We start from the raw sequence: 15,961 nt of genomic DNA on the forward strand, positions 1-15,961 counted from the left end.
ATGTCTTTTATTTCAAACTTAATCGATTCTTCTTTCTTGTCATTTCATTCGACCGTATCGTGTGGGCACAGCCTTCACTGCTCCTTGGCTGCCACATTTTCAACAGCTGTAATGAAAGTTTGCATATCGTTAAAGAACAAATAATATTGCATAGAAGCAGGGAATATAAATAGTGGAGTATTGTGAAGGCCTTACAAAAGCAAAGTCTCAAAAAATAATCAATGACGACTCCAACGTGTGCATAAGGTGATGAACGAGTGAAAACATTTATTTAGGATGTGATATGCGCGCTGTAAATAAACAAAATGTATATATAATGTATGTTCTTTCCTCTTCCCTGATGGATGCACATAAAGATATACTCGAGTATGTTTGTGTCGAAAGACGTGTAAATAAAGACATAAAATACGGCACACGTGATATCGTTATGAACACAAAATGTTGTCTTTGTCTTGACTTAAATGTCTTCATCGTCGTGAGTTACAATGTCAGCTTTCGGTTGCGGCTAAAACTGCGAGACAAGATCATGTGATCGCTCTTTGAACTTTGTAGCAACAATGGCAGTCGTTTTACTACATTGCCATGAAGTTAGTTGGTCTTTATTACCGGTGTCTCCTACAGACAGCACCGAGGTTAGACCGCGGGATATAGCAGGATGCAGGAATAAAGAGACTGTCTTACACTGTAAGTGGTCTTAAGACTTGAAACTGATCTTAGATATTGCCCCCGAACTCATAAAAGCATTGATTATTTTGCATTTGATTACTTATCCCTTTTCCCCTTCCGACTGCTGCCCTTACTCTTTCGTTTGTGTTTTGGTGGGTTTTTTTTTCACTTTTTGTAATACTTCTTAGTTTTTCTGTAGAAGGGCTCTCAAAAAGAAGGAATGCATGGATATTTCTTCTCCAGAACTGCCGGTTTATAGACGAAACTTTTAAGGCCTTTTAAGTTTGACAGAATTTGACACGAAGAGCACCACATGTGGCAGAACTGCTGAGAAAGTGAATGATCACTTATATTGATTTCTACATCCTTGGCTACACATTGAAGTGGTTCTTATGCTTCAGCTTAAACACTCAAAATTTGCATCTTTTCTCTCTTTCCATCTTTCTCTCTCCCCCTTCTCTCTCTCTATCTCTCTCTCTCACACACACACACACACTTTCTTGTTCATTCTCTTTTTTCTACTCTCCTGAATGTGCGTGCATGAGAGAGTGAGCGCATGCTTCCTTTTGCAAGTACTTGTATTTATTCAAGTGAGAGCGTGCATTATGAGGGGTATGAGAAAGGCTGATGAAGGGACACTGAAAAGGAGGAATGGAGAGAAAAGATGCATACAACGAGGCTTCTTTTCAACAAATAGCCTGTTCCCAGATGCTCATTTTGGGCATTTTTGTCTTTATTTCTTTAGAATCGCTGTCTCGCAAAAATAATTTCCCACTTCGTCAGAGAAGACAGGTCCTTAATGTCATCTTAAAAATGAACATGGTAGAGATTTATTAAGAGAACAATTACGAGATTTTACTATTTTACTATTTTACTATTTATTAAGAGAACAATTAAGAGATTTTACTATGTAATATTGACCGCCATTGTATTAAAGGCAATGAAAAGTGAGCAGTTAATTTTGCTGGATTAAGACAGTGTCATCACTAGGTTCTACCCTGTCCTCGGCACACAATACTGCATGTGTAGGCATCCTTATTATCAGAAGTAATAAAAAAATATAATGTCACTAACAGACATTACTAAATTACACTCCGGGGACATACGCATTCTTTGAACAACAATACGATTGTCTTTTTGACTGTCCAGCTTTTGGGTTAGGGTTAGTGCGTGAATGCATGTATGTGCTTTTTTTAAAAATTCCATTTAAATTTAAAAAAAACTATAAAACTGTCGAAAATAATGTAGGTTTAAATCAGAAAGTACTGATTAACAAAAAACGTTGATTTTGCAACGCGCGCGCGTGTGTATGATAATGTATTTTATTAGGTAAATAAGTTTTCAGGAACTGCTTCCCCAACCATCTGTGAAAGAGTGAGATCCTGTAGTTTAGTTGAAGCTAGAACAGACATTGCTCGCCATCGGTGAGACTTCAGTGCTGAAACCAGATACACCAAGCTGACATTTGACCACATCAGCTTAATGGGACTTCTTCTCGTGAACGTTCAGTTGGCTGCACAGGTCTTCAGCTATTTAGTTGGGAAAACGATAAATGAATAGTCAAAGATGAAGACTGCTAAAACTATAAATCACGACTTAGCTCCTCAAAATCACATTTTTGATTTTTTTATACAAGATTTGATTTTTCGCATCATGAATTTTTGACTTACCTTTATTATTGGAAGAAGAGCACCCTGAAACGACCAGGTGCATTCACATTTCATTATTGAAGCAAAATGTTTCAGTGTTGTTGTTTCAGTGCTGCTGGTTATTATTGGCAGCTTGCAGCACAGACAGGGAATGAGTTAGGAACACCGCTTGCGGGTCTTAGTTTGCTCTGCTGCTGACATTATCGTTCACTGTGCAGGTAAAACCTTCAGCTTCGTGATGCAACGACCACCTGTTGGCATGGAGGCCGTCTGCCTGTGTCCACTAAGGCACTGGAATGTCCACCCCATTGCCTATGTTTCGGACCGTGTCCGTCGCTGAGCCATCTGTGTGAGCCCGTATCCATGTTTCTTGAGGACACTTTTCTTCTCGCGTGGCAAGCGCTAGGGTTTCCTTTGTCCCTGTGTTTGTTCTTGGCTGCAAAATGGGAAATTGTGGTGGATATGGCAAAGTGGTTCACTGTTTCTTTCCAGTGAGGAGAATCGTTACGCATGATCTAGTTTTCTACTTCTGCAGGCAATCGTTTCCGGTGTTGCCTCTGTAGTGCTGCGTCTTTTTGTCGTTTTTTTGTTTTTTTTTTATACAAAGCTTGGTCTTTTGACCTTGCCTGGAGATATAGTTGTGTTTGTCTGGCACTCGTTAGATGGTTTGTGCTGTGCTTGCACTTGGTGGCTTGTACAAGTGCCTTGCACTCTCTTCTCTTGCAAAGAGGTGGGGTTGCTGTTATTTGCTCCATTTCTTCTCGTGGCTGCGGTGATTATTCTCAGTTCTTGAGTTTAGAGTTTGTTCAGGGTCTGTTGGTTTATCGTTGCTGCTGTCATCCAAGCGCTTGACCCATATTCAAGTCCTTCATACATGGTTGTGGGGAGGTTCTCATGTATCGGCCAGCTTTCTCATAATGTTAAGTTTTCTTCTAGCTTTGCCTTCAGCGCTGACAATATATTGCTTCCATGTCAGTCTTTTGTCACACACAGTTACCCCTGTTGATCTTTAAATCTGAGTACTGTTATCATTAATGTGTGTGAAAAAACAAGTTGACTGATACAGACCGCCTGTCTACTCTGTGATTTTGTTCAGAGCAAGCTGCATCCTGGTTTTGTTCAACACATTTTACTTTTGCACCTGATTTGTTCCCATTGGTGTTCTTAGTTTGTGGTGTATTCTATTTTGGAAAAACAGCTCAAAGATCTGTTCTAGTAACTCGTCTAGCCCGCTCATTATTATTCTATCTTTATATACCGTGTCGTTCGTTATAATGCTATATTTATACACAGTGTCGTATAGACTGAACTGATTTCTGCTTTCTCCATTCCTGCACAGGCATAGAGCAGTTTAGTTCCTTCATACAGAAACGCTGACCCAGGTCTTCATCGGAGCAGCACTTCCATGTTAACAAACATTTCACTAATGCTTGGCTTTATGAATGCAATCCCATCACTATTTATCACAAATCATGTGATTTAAAAACATAATTTCGGCACACTTATATAAATTGTTGGTTGCACACAATAACTTAAGCACTTTCTACTCACCTCTGCAATTTCGTGGATTAAATTTATCACGTGTATTCATGTAACCGGAAGTGCAAACTCCCGGCTTCTCACATGCATACCATGCGCGCACCTTTAGACCAGCATAATGTGCGCGTGCTGCTGATGTGATTAGTCTTGTGAAGAGTGTCCTTTGTCAGAGCAAGGGTGAACACGTGGACCAGCTATCCAAGGTAGGCATGTACACGCTACACAGCATGTCTGATGCAGTCCTACCCAGGGGAAGAGGAGAACCTCTATTTCTGCGGTGCTTGATTAACACTCGACCCTCCCGAGACATCTTGTAAAGTAAATGGTCTTAGTTATTAACTAGTAAATTTTTTACAATGCAATAATGAAGTGTACCCATTTACACAAATGTTCATCACATACAGAAGCAGAAATACAGATGAAAAATATTTTTAAAAAATATTTGTGATTTCCAATATGCCAACAGTTAGCAGTATGCTATGTTTTTGTTCTTTTTTTTTTTTTTTTTTTTTTTTTTTTTGCATGAGCTACTTATATAAAGCAGTAAATTAAATCGTGAAATTACGTATACATATGCCGACGTCGAGTTATTATCCTAGGTGCCAAGTTTCCTAGTGGGAAATTAACGAATCTCTTTTTCTCGTCGGTCAAAAAGAAATAAAAATTTAAAAAAAAAAAAACACATAACCCCACTGTAAAAATAGTCGGATAGTTGCGAGATTAAAGTTGGCTGGTGAGGTGGAGGTCTGCGTGATGGCATGATGTTGCAGATCGTCGAAAAATTGCAACAGCTTGTATTTAATGCAGGACACCAACGCCACGGCTTCTTTCCCATCCTTTCCTTGACCCCTCATCCCCGCCCACTCCCTTGTCTTGCCTTTCTCCTCTTGCTTGAGATCAGCCGAGACTTCAGCGAGGGTCCAACCACGCGTCACTAGCGACGTATAGGCACTACCTCGCTCGATCCACGCCGGCTTCTTCTCTATGCACGCGGCGGTCTCTAGACTTGTTATCTTTCCTCGGGTAATCTGTCTAAGGAACCGCCGGTATTTGCTAACTAGAGTTGCCACGACAACTAACTTTGCCGTGGACGTCATCCACGTCACCGCTAAGAGTCTGTGATTTGTGCTGCTTGATGACCCACCAGACAGTCATATCTCCCCCCAACCCATGTGAGACAGAAGAACGAAAATCTGTTAGGCGACAAGTTTTCATGGTAATGTGTGCAGCTGTGTGTGTGTGTGAAGTACGCTCGAGCGCACAGTTTATTTTTATTTTTGTTTCTGTTTTGTTTTTTGTTGTTTGTGGTGGTGGTGGTGGTGGTGGTGGTGGTGGTGGTGGTTTCAGTAAACGCACCATGCAAAAGTCTAGACTCTAGATAGTAAGTTAAGGAAATAAAACAAAAACAAAAAATACACACAGTAAAAACGAACGATAAAAATGTGCGTAGTTATGAATATTAGGAATAATAATAATAATAGTTTACCTTAGATGCCATTTTAAAGCAGAGAAAATTGAAGTATTAATATATAAATGGTGTTCGAAAAGTCAACAGAATGCTGAGAAATGAAAGCCTTATTTCCTGACCATATCAGTAAAAAGTGATTCAAACGTGTGTTGATGTGATCATTTCATCAATTAAATCTCCTTTATTGTCACATTTCAATCATTAGCTTATTTTAGTGTGTTGTTATGAAGAAAGAGGTGGAGAGTATAATATTTATCTTTTTCTCTGTGTGTGTGCGTGTGTGTGTTAGTATTTAATTTATTTTTAATCCGTTTTGATCACAAATCTTAAAAGAGAAATTGATAAGGTACCTGAACTTTCCTTCGGGTCATTGTTTTTGAGGCAAAAAACTATCGTGGTTGTCTTTTTAACTGTCTATTCATCAAAAATAATGCACACTAAAACTGATTTGATAAATGAAGACCTCATGGCTACAAAAATGTGCAAGGTTGGACACATTTCAAGACCTCTGCTAGTTCGTCCCCATCAGTGTAGAGAGCTGTCCTAACGTGGAGAGGTTTCACAGAAACGGGAACATTCCTGAGAAAAATAAGAAGCACGACAAAGCGATTGCTCTTATTCCTAGAAAGAAACGGAACGCTGGAGACCGTGAGCTCGAAAATGTTTTTTTCCATTTTAATCAGCCAGTGAGTGCCTTTTCCTGTATTCGTCAACGGCGTCTAGTTTAAGGGCAGACAACTCTGGTGATTCACAGACTGACTACTCCAGTGACTTAGGGACAGGGAATTCCCATAGCCCACGGAGAGACAACACTCCTTTTTTATCTGGCCGTACAGCTGCCATTTTCAGGCAGGAAATGGAATACAAGTTCTGCAATTTCCATCTGGTCTCCTTGCTGGGGTAGAAGATTGTTGTTATTTGTAGTCTTCATGACAAAGTATTGGGGGATGGAACTTGGACTTGCACATGGGAATAATGTAAAGGCAGAGGTCATGAATCCTGGATTTTATCCTCCCCAACCGTTTTTGGCAGTAAGGGAAAAAAATAATAAGAAAACAACTAATAATAAGTGTGAAGGATGTGTGTTTTGTGAGGACGCTGTACCTTCGAGAAAAAAAAGGACGAAATAGAGAAAAAGCAACTTTCAGTGGTTTTTGCTCTCAAATAAATTAGTAGTTTTTCCTAAATCAATAAATTACAGAAATGTTGCTCGACATAAAATCTGTTTGTCCATAAGCAATCAATATGTGAATATAAGAATTTCAAGTCTGGTTCTGTCAACGTCTCATTTGTGTTCGGGACCTGCAGATGTGCCCATAGTCATCCGCAGACTCGAGATGTCTGTAGAAACTTCTTTTTATCCGAAATTTTCTTTTGTAAAGATTCTTGCGTGCGTGAGTGAGTGTGTGTTTTGTTTGTGCACGTGTGTATTTTATTCAACCTTTGTTACCGACCGAATATATTACGTAGAGGTTATTGTAATTTATTTGCTCCTCTGCCTCAGTAAAGTTTTAAGCCATCTTATGTTCGAATGCATTAGAAGATTTTAATTTAAAATATAAATAATTAAGCCCCTTTTTTGCTGGGGATCAACTATTCTTTACTTTCTTCTAGAAGTAACTTCTGATATCAGTAATAAATTAAGAGATTGTAGCTGTAAATAACGATGGCAGAGCATAGAACAACTTTTCCCAGTACAGCAAGTGCAACAAAACAAAATAATGAACAGATCATGACTGGGCAGATGAGAAAAGTACCAACTAAATTACCTCGATAAGTTATCTGGTTGAATCTGTGGACAAAGAGTTCATGAGAGCTGAGGAAAGGGATTAACTTACTTCACTACCGCTTAAGGAAGGAAAAGGCAGATGACCGGAAGTGGGTGGAAATCAATCTGAACTGACCATCGCGACTTAACCTGGTTAAGTTCAGTTCCGCCTGGCTCTTTCCAACCTAATCCAGCTGAGATTGTCTCAAGCATTCCATTTAATTGTGACCTATTCAGCTCGTTTGTGTCCAGATTCGTCTCCCACCGTCCTGGCCACTCTGAGCTGAGCTCGGTTCAGCCGATTGCTGTGTGTGTCCAGCTCAAGCCCATGCTTGCTCACTTTGGCTGCGTCCCGCAATATCAGTGTCCACTAGCGCGCCGTCGTCCAATTGTTCTTCCTGAAGCCATCGTACGCTGCAATGGCGGCTTTCAAAAATAGCCACTAATTCTAGGGTAAAGATCTGAGTGTCTGGCCACTAGCCTCAGGATAGTCATCAGAGTGCTTGGACCATCTTCCTAGGAAGGAATGGGCCTAGCTTAGAGAGACAGACAGACACACAGAGAGAGAGAGAATATACTGACGTACGTTTTTTTCCGTTGCCCAAACGTTTTTAGGGGGAACGAGTCCTACAAAGAACTGCAAACATCTCAGGGCTTGCGGGTTCGCTTGTCGCCATGTAATCAGCCTTGGTCGCCGTGTTTTTGACCTAGGGCCGATCAGGTTGTTCTAGCTCTCGAGATGCCTCAGACAGCTAACTAGGCTTCTTTAAAAGAACGTGTTTGGCTGCAGATGCAATCAATAATACATGGTGTCTGGGAGAGGACTCGTGGCATCTTCCAAACCTCTTTTTCTTTTATTTCTTCTTCTTTCAGTGGTGCGCCAGCACGCGGGACCAAGGACCTTCATCAATAAATTAGTTTAATCTGGCTTGCAATTGGAAGCACTTGTATTTCTCGTTATTTTCACGGTGGAGTTGTCATGAGCTGTAATCACACGTACCAGAAGAACAAGAACTGCCGGGCTGGCATTGCTAACACACGCTTACGAGATGCAGAGCTTTTTCCCTATGACTGTTTCCAAGGAAACTGCGACTGGCGGCGATAACATGAATAGCTTCAATAATAAGTCACTTACAGTTGGCATAATCCTTCAGTGTAACCCTTCCAGCGCATTAACCCTGTCGCGTGTACAACCTTACTTTACCGGATGTCTGAGAACCGCTCGGGAAGATCAAGCACATCAAACAAATTGAAGAATTAAAGGAATCTTAAACGGTACCTTTTTTTATTCCATTATTAACCATAGTAGTAAAGGATAGAGGACAGTAAAATGAACTTTCCTTTAAAAGATTTCATTTATTTTGAAGTAAGTGGGTAATCTAAAGTAATCTCAAAATCTATTGACCAAGGTAAAGCAGTAAAAGATAGAGATTAGTAAACCTATTCATATTCAAATGAATACATGTAGACAAAATATTTCACTCATGAGCAGCGTGATAATAAAAAAAACAGCATGTAACTTTTAGTTTAAGGTGAATTCAATAGCCGCATTTCGAGGAATTCCACCAGTAGGGTTCGAGATCGGTTACATTATATTCTTTGATGTAATTCTCGTTACTTAAGATGTGCCGAGTCTAAAAAAAAGCTGTGGAAATAATGTGTCCTTTGTGAATAAATGCAGTAATAATTTGCTCTTTGCGAATAAATAATAATGTCCTCTTTGTTAATAAATAATAATGAGCTCTTTTTGAATAAATGATAAAGTCCTCTTTGTTGATAAATAATGTCTTCTGTGTTAATAATAATGTGCTCAATAATAATAATAATAATAATAATAATGTGCTCTTTGTGAATAAATAATATGGAAAGTTGCGCCGGACGTTTACAGTCTTTTTTAAGTCAGGGATCTTTGACCTAGTCTGTTACAGACAGTAAGTAGGAAAAGCCTACCACCACAGACAGTTTAACTGCTTAGTGATCAATATGTACTTTGCTCTAAACGTTTCACATAAGTAAAGGTCGCGCAGCAAAATCGATTTAATGAAGAAAGTCGTTTTTTTAATCAATCCTAAGTATTGTTTGAACTCACTCTAACAACATTCCTGAGAATTCATTTTTAAATCGTCTTCGTTTGCCATGTTCCTAACTATAGCAGATTTAACACATTTTTGTGTGCTTACCTATCTATCGATCTTTTACCAATTTCGGTGACAGCGTTTTCGCTGACTGAAGCCGGACAACCAGTTAATGCTCATCTCATTAGATGACGTCACAGCCGTGCTGTATGCTATCAGAAACTATTCATAATAACAGAAGGTAACAGGAAACCATAGTCAGCTCGCGCACTTGACGTCACGAAGAACTTTTAGTGCTAAAATAGTTTTCTAACAGATGCCGGCAAAATGTTGTCAACTCCATTTTGTTTCGGCAAGCTAAACTGTTTCAAATGGCTTCGTGGTTATTCTCTACGTGAAAATTTGTTTTACTAACTAATAATGTATAATTAACGGCAATCATTATCACATAGTTTATATGACTTATGCAGTCTGCTTGTGGCGCTAATTTATACTCTTTAAAGCCATCAGTTCATGACCAGGAAGCAAATCTTTTTTCGACCTTTGAGAGACTTGCCAGCTGCTAAGCTCTACTCACTGCTGGAAATGATCTTTAAAGGTGCCTTTAACATTTGGTTGTTTTGCTGCTTTTTTTCTTCTTCTTCTTTTGAGGGTTTCTTTTTAAAGACCTTTTAAAGGCTTTTCTCCGTCTTACATTACTTTTCTGTTTATTCTGACCTCGTTTGAAATAGAAGTAATTTGTGAAGGCTGCCATGGGTCACGATGGAACTCATTAATAGTAGGCGAGTTCAGGTGCCGCGGGGAGCACTAAATGCTGTGTCAGGCTGGGCGAGGGCTGGATGTACCAACGCCACACGCTCCCGACCGCCCATACTGGCAGATATACGGTACGACAAAATCTGATCAAAACTTGTGATTCCACAAGCTCTCAGACGTCTTGCGATAAGGCTAGTCTGGTGGGAGACTATGCAATTTACTGGAGTAGTACGCTATGGCATGCCCTCGTTGGCACCACAGTGGAATCAATAGCAAATCAAAGTTAAACACACCCTAACCCCCTTCATCTTCCACTGCCTCCCTCTCTGTTCTTCCTCACTGTCTCTTTCTTTTCGTCTATTTCCCTCTCTTTTGCTCTTTCCTTCGCTCGTTCTACATTTTCGCTCTTATTTATGTTTATCTTTGTAAAAGCCAGTTAAGTATTTTACAATAATGCTACTTTTGGTAGAAATCGTATATGTAGACTCCACATTGGTACATCGACTTTGTAATGAGTTATGGTAGCTCTCGTATTGTCTCGTGTACGAATGGCGTCTTGTGTCTGACGTATTGTGTGCGTCATTTGTTCCACGTCACTTGAAGCAGAAAAAGACGTCATATATAAAAAAAAGTAGTTGCTCTCAAAATAGCCAAGTGAGCGGGAAAACAACTGTCTCCGTCCGCCATCTTCTTTATAACTCTCTGTGACTTTCCTCTGAGTTTGTGCCTCTTCGATTCGATTCGCCTACAAATCTCTTCATCCTCATCGTCATCTGCGGGGTCTCGTCGAGCATTGTGTGTGTGTGTGTGATATCGTGTGTATGCAAGGTAAGTGTGTTGTCTTATTACAGACTTCAAAAAGCACTTCTCCACTTCTCGTATCGTATTATGATAGGCGTCGTAAAAACTATAAAGAAGCTTTTCACCTGACATAATCTTCGTTAGCACTTAAAAAATAGTTTATAGCAGAAACTTTACGATGCAAGATAAGCAGTCTTGAACAAAGGTTACAGCAGTATAGGTTTAGTCAGAAGAAAGTAAACTGATCTTCGCTTTCTAGAACCTTTGAGAAGCAATAGATATAAACACACACACGCGCGCGCACACACTCGCACACACAACGCATGCACACCCTTATTTACTCGTGAAGTAGGTTCCCGATCGATTTGTGAAATTTATGTGGCTACATATTGTTTTATTGTAATTTTTAACGGCTGCACAATAGACAGATGCTTCTGAAATGAATAGCGTCTGGGAAACAAAACAAAAATCTAGATTTACATAGACAAGTGAAAAGAAAAATGTGGCGTAAAATAAAAGAAAGACTTTTTGAAAGTGACCGTAGAAATGTAGTCGACATTTGAATGGTTACTTATTATGACAGCACTCATTGAAAATGTATAGAAAATATTTGTTTTTTTTCTCTCTCTTTCTCTGCGCTTGTCACTGATAAAGCAAGTTTATTGACGATGTCTGCGGGTCAGGGCACTACTGAAGTAATGGAGGACGAACATCAGCAGATAGTAGTCACTCCCGCCACAGACTGCTCCATGGTACAGACACATCGATCCCTCTAGGGTCACTGCTGTCTCCGTGACAAGGCAAGACAACCCATGTGGCACCATCTGCTTGCTTTCTTTCTCTCCAGCCTCCATTACTCCTTTAAACTACCTTCCATACATACACACACAGACGTTTATAAATGTATATACATATGAGCGCACAGAGGTCACACGCACCTAAGCATCTGATCTCTGCCTTTTATTTTTCTGATGGCTTTGATGAGCAAGGGAAGTCATTATCACGCTTGGCTAATCAGAGAAAGAATGTCCATATGATAGAGGGAAGAGAGAGTCATTGTGTATGTGTGCTCGCGTGCCTGCCCACCGCACATGCTTAAGCATGTAGAAGACAGCGCACTTCACAGCAGGCGTTAAGCGCCCAAGAACAAGCTTCAGAACTGAACTTCGCAACGTCAGGGAATCAACGGAAGCAAACTTCCTGTGCAAAAGGGTGGCGTCTTTAGGGAGCCAGAATATAAAAGCCTTAGGAGCAATCAAAAACAGACTTTCTATGCTCAAGCCTACAGGAGAAGAATTCGTAAACCGTGCCTAAAATAAAAAAAATTAAAAAAAAAATAATGCCGTATCAGGTCCGACAGATTCAAAGAAAGAGAAGTAAAGATCTAATCTGTGACCAGCTTTTTCTTTTCTTACTTTATAATTATACTTCGTTCAGCTAGGCTGGGCAAAAAGTGAAAACCTAGGGACTAAAGGATGTTGGGTAAGAGCTGTGTCAGTCGACCCCAGCCGAAAGCATGAGTTCATTGAGTTCTGTCTCTTCCTTTCAGCGTCCCCCCGTTCCGTTCTCGATCTTTGCAACAACTGCCTCAAGACGCTGAAAACTTCTTCCCAAATGAAAGCCGGATTTACAAATGAAAGAACGAGATCCCTAGTGTTTCGTTAAACTTCGTGATTGTAACCAGTCTCTACCAGTCTTTTAACATGATAACAAGAAGCTGAACTCAGTGAGCAAGAAACCACAGAAAATGCCCAGAAACAAGAGAAAACATAATTATTAGGTGGGTAAAAGTGTTTGCGGGGTAGGAATGCTGGTAAGAAAAACTTAGGATTGAATATAGGAGAAGACAATGGAAACAACCAAAATTGATAACTAGAATGAAGTCGGCCCTTGGTTCCACGACAAGTGGAGGATGAGCTGACCAGATCCCTGCGTGTAGATGACAGAATAAAAACACGTGGCACAGCGGTGGTTCCAGCATCGATTGCCTGGCTCAGCACGACCGCCGCCAGTTGCCCACTGTTAATTTCCTGCTAGGACAAAGTCAGCGCGGAGGATAGGCCTCGTCTCCCCGGCCCTTAACCCCTCAGATTACCAGGGAAAATGCTGCGCCAGTTTTATTTGTCCTGATCTTTGATTTGATGTTGATGAGAGGCTTTGCGCATAGTTTTAGAACTCACTTTAGGAGGAAGAGAAGGAGGACTACCGGGCGGTGGTGATGGTGGAAGGACTCGGTAGTCTTGACAACAACAGTGTTCTGTCGTCTGCGGATCTTGCTGCAGATGTGGCTGCGGGATCCGAGACCACTGAAGACGTGGGTAGTGTGCTTCATGAGTTTCCTGTACCGTTTAACCTGTCCGCCATGAAACACCGCCGCCTTCTTGACTCCTGGATGTGGGTAGCAATATGATGTTAGTCCATGAAAATGCTTCCTTTCCATTGTTATTCTAGTCGGTCCAACTGCTGGCAGAATCTTTTGAGTGAGCGGAGTGCATGGTACTCGACATCTGACCTCGCAACTCTTCCAAACCAAACATTAGTCTGTATGCGTACACGCTGTTTTGTTTTGTTTTTTGTGTTTGTGTTTTGTTTTTGTTTTTTTTTTTTTTTTTTTTTTTTTTTTTTTTTTTTTGTTTTTTGTTTGTTTGTTTGGGGGTTTTTTTGTTTGTTTGTTTTTTGTTTTTTGTTTTTGTTTGTTTGTTTGTTTTTGTTTTTTGTTTTTTGTCATCAACAATTACAAATAATTTTCTTTTAAAGGAAATTTTACAGCTACGTGTGCTGAAGCAGATACAACTATTGTAACGAAGAGTATTCTAGTGTATTTATTAGCAATGCCTTCTTCGTTTGGCCATCTAGAAGTTTGAGACCAACAAATAGCTGCATAATAATTCTTATCCTTTTACCTGTGCTCCATATATAAGTATCATAGTTTTATTATTAATAATAAGTTAATAAATTATTTGATTACAATTTGTATTAGTGTTAAGTTAATTATATCTAGGTGTTAAACTCAATTATAACAAAAAATTCTCAGTTGATTAAAAGAATATATGTGTACATGATGAAAACTTTCACTTCCAGCAGATATACAGGTGGATCTATTTGGTTGCTACTATATCATTGCACGGCTGTGAAGTTTAGGGATTTGGTTTTACAACATTACAACTGCGCTATTATAGGTATGATTTCAGACTAAGAATGAACACATCCAACACAATGGTTCTTGCTGCTAGGTAGGTCTTCACTAGATGTTATTGCAAAAATTAGGATGCTGTGCTTTTGGTATAGATCAGTTAATCCTAATGTACACATGTTTTCTGGTACTGCTTACTGTTTACCTACAAATATAGGGGAACATAATAGAACTCTTTCAGGTTACGTGGTTCTGTGAATTATATAAGGCAATATGTATTGGAATTACACAATGTATAAAACATCTTCTCCTGTAAAAACTTGTATTAATCTGTTATATGAGGATATTGTTTCATATTGTAAGTGTCGAACCTATAATAATAATTTACTGAGTGGTTTTGCGGTGTACCAAGATCACAATGTCACTATACTAAACGTAAAGTTTGTGATATTGAATACAAATTTCGCAATATTTTAATCTGTGATTACTTCAAGACTGAAGAAAAATACTGATTCCTGAATTTTATTTTAAATATTCTAAAACATTTCAGTCTCTTCTGCTACACAAAATGCGTGCACCGAGCAAAGAATAAGAATTCTCAGAGCAGGCATATTTGTAAAGCAGAAAATACTTAAATTTAACTCCATTAGGATATTTAGTCTATAATTTATAAAATCATTTGTAATATTTTTGACACGTCATGTCGCTAGCTTAAACCATGTTAATGCTGTACTTATATGATTCTCCTGATTACTATCTTTATTTTCAAGTATCATTATTATGTTTTCATTTGGTTGCATCACACCGTCTTATATTTACTGTCCTGTGAATACTTACTCAAGTTCTAAACGAAGACCTTATATTTCTTTTTGTGTAAAATGTCCATTTTTCCAATACCTCTCAAAGGGTTAGCGAATAAAATTTATGTATACTGTTTAACGACGAGGGGGAAAAGTAAGAAGCGAACAGGATGAACAGAGAAATGGAAGTAAGAAGTTGTCAGAGGCGGGAGAAGGGAAAAGGAGAGGTAAAGATTGACTTTTCCGATGATTATGCCAACGAGGCAGCACAGACCGGTTGCGAGGTTTCGCGGCCACACAATGTTTTGTTGTCACTGCTGCCATGTTTATTCTTCCGAACAGAAAAGGGTTTCGGAGAACATAAATTAGGTTTCCCTGTCACCATTAAGGCAAGGCGAGGAGCAGGGGCTTGCCTGACACGTCCGTGACTTCCCCGTCATACTGCGCCGCTTTGAATGCTGGGAGCCGGAAAGCGACAGGCTGCACGCTGCATGTAAATTTGCTGCGGCTTTTCTGAGATATTTAAACATCGCCCACGACGGAGATGCGTTGCGTAAACTTGGCCAGAATACCCGCTTTTTGGAGAGGGGGAAGGGGTTAGGGATCGATACTTTTGCAGCGCGACCGTTTCCGGTGAGGTTTTTCTTTCTTTTCCTTCTTCAACCACTTCCAGGCTTCCAGGGGTTAAGTTTAAAAAAAAAAATAAAATGTACGCTGTAGTCATTAACGCACGCACGCAACAGAAATATCCGGCTAATACACCTTTGCTGAAAAGTTGCATCTCAGATTTACACGTGTGACCACACACAAAGACTGACAGATAAACAAAAAGAAGCAGAAAGAACCTGATAACAAAATAATTTTTAAAAAAAAAATCACGGGTCAGTGTATCACATGACTAACCCCTTTTTTCTGCATCACTGTTGTTGTTTTTTTTTTAAGCCATATTATTTTAGTTGATCAATTCTTTGTTCTCCTTTCCGTCTATTATTTCTGTAGCCTCTACGCCAGCTCTGTCATTTTCGAGGGATAGCAAAGTCTGTAGGAGTCACGACATGACCATGTTGCAACCTACATGGTAGTCGATAAGAAGTGGGAGACAATGCGTACCAAGGGGACATAAGTCAATATTTTGACTTTGTTCATAATTTTAAAATGCAAGCTATAGCTACTTCAGCATCATTTGATACAACGTCGTTTCTTTACACTGTATAATCACATGGAATCACTTTCAGTACGTGTGCTCAAAGAAAATCAGCATTATTAATAATTGGATAATATCTTTGTCAAAATATAATTGCATTGG

The sequence above is a fragment of the Pomacea canaliculata genome, linkage group LG3 (assembly GCF_003073045.1).
Source record: "Pomacea canaliculata isolate SZHN2017 linkage group LG3, ASM307304v1, whole genome shotgun sequence".
Taxonomy (NCBI): domain Eukaryota; kingdom Metazoa; phylum Mollusca; class Gastropoda; order Architaenioglossa; family Ampullariidae; genus Pomacea; species Pomacea canaliculata.